We start from the raw sequence: 1,411 nt of genomic DNA, 5'->3' as shown, positions 1-1,411 counted from the left end.
GTGTACCGCAGTGCCTAAAAAAGCTCTATCACTAGTCCCGGTATTTGTTATTTATAAATATTAAAAATATGTTCCTGTACTTACTGGTAAAAATTATTGTGACATTACCAATCCATCTGGTAATCCACATGAGCTCAAAGACATTCGTACGAGATAGTGTAAATTTGCGTAATAATATAATTAAAAAATAATTATCCGGATTCGATTACTGATAAGTCATCGGGTGCTTGTGCTCGCGATGAGACTCATCCGCTCGTTGTCCACGTTCAGAGCGAGACGAAACTATGGACGCACAACGTATAATATTTTACATTATTATGTCTCAGGATTCAAGTTATAGACATTTGTACACTAGCGCATTCTTCTTTTCTTTACACGACGACTTCCTTTAACTTCGCACCAAGGTCGTCACTCACACGCCATCACTTGCCTATGTACCATTTCCATCCATGCGTGCTCCTGGCACACCCCCCAAAAAAACCCTATTTTTGAAAATTCATTCATGACCAATATACATTGTCTCGTTTGTCCAATATATCATGGTTCACGATTCATAGGTATTTTCATCTTGCTACTCTAACACAATCTTTGTTACCTACTCAAGTGAAATTTACATGATATTTGCAATTTACAAGCAATACAATTTACTAATAACAGTTTTTAATACTCTGTGTAATTTATTTCATTTAGGTTTCATGACATTCAGGAAACACAGCCAATAAGTCATGGTAATGAGATTCCTGATTCAATATTTTAATTCAAAAGGGTCTAAATCTAATACATAAATGTGTCAGACGAAACTATGATAAATTATAGATAGTTATAAATGAATAGACACGAAGAAGAGGCTTCATTGGACTTGGCTTGTAATCTTATCGGTTTGAACATTTTTTTTTTTTTATTGATAATTTATAGATAGCCCTCGGGCTACTTAATTTTTGTACTCAATACTTTGAGCGCAGATACCTGTAACAATGAACACGTGCCGTTTTTTGAAGGTTCGACACATTTTGTTGACTTAATAAGATACACAACGAACGTTAGCCATCGATCATATGGAAAATCTTACTAGAGACATAATTTAATTGATTTATTGTTATCTGTTTATTTTTAAGCCTTGCGCCGAGACGAGTACAAATCGTGTGTTTATTATAAGATGTGTTATAATAGCAGCAAGAACTAGTGTTAAAAAAAGAAAGAAAAAAAAACCATTGTGCGGAGATATTATACCTGCGGATGCCACAGCTGTTTGACAATTGTGTATTAAATAGTCGCTGAATAACTATGCTTGGGGACGAGAATTACCCCTTTTACGTGTACGTATATGTGTTGTTGACGACAGTTCATTAATCAAAGTACTCGGCATTCAGGTGGCTTATAACACACGGATGCCGTTGTGTGTGTGTGTGTG

The 1,411-nt window shown here is 35.3% G+C and overlaps 1 long non-coding RNA gene across 1 annotated transcript; it reads left to right on the top strand.

The window, feature by feature from the left end:
* Positions 1-37: 37 nt before the first annotated feature.
* LOC126909931 (uncharacterized) lies at positions 38-1,316 on the top strand. The gene is made up of 2 exons (XR_007705144.1): positions 38-557; positions 691-1,316. It is a non-coding gene; the product is annotated as an uncharacterized LOC126909931 (long non-coding RNA).
* Positions 1,317-1,411: the final 95 nt, after the last annotated feature.

The sequence above is a fragment of the Daktulosphaira vitifoliae genome, unplaced genomic scaffold (assembly GCF_025091365.1).
Source record: "Daktulosphaira vitifoliae isolate Bord-2020 unplaced genomic scaffold, ASM2509136v1 Scaffold_2306, whole genome shotgun sequence".
Lineage (NCBI taxonomy): Eukaryota > Metazoa > Arthropoda > Insecta > Hemiptera > Phylloxeridae > Daktulosphaira > Daktulosphaira vitifoliae.
This window is presented reverse-complemented; position numbering and strand designations above follow the sequence as displayed.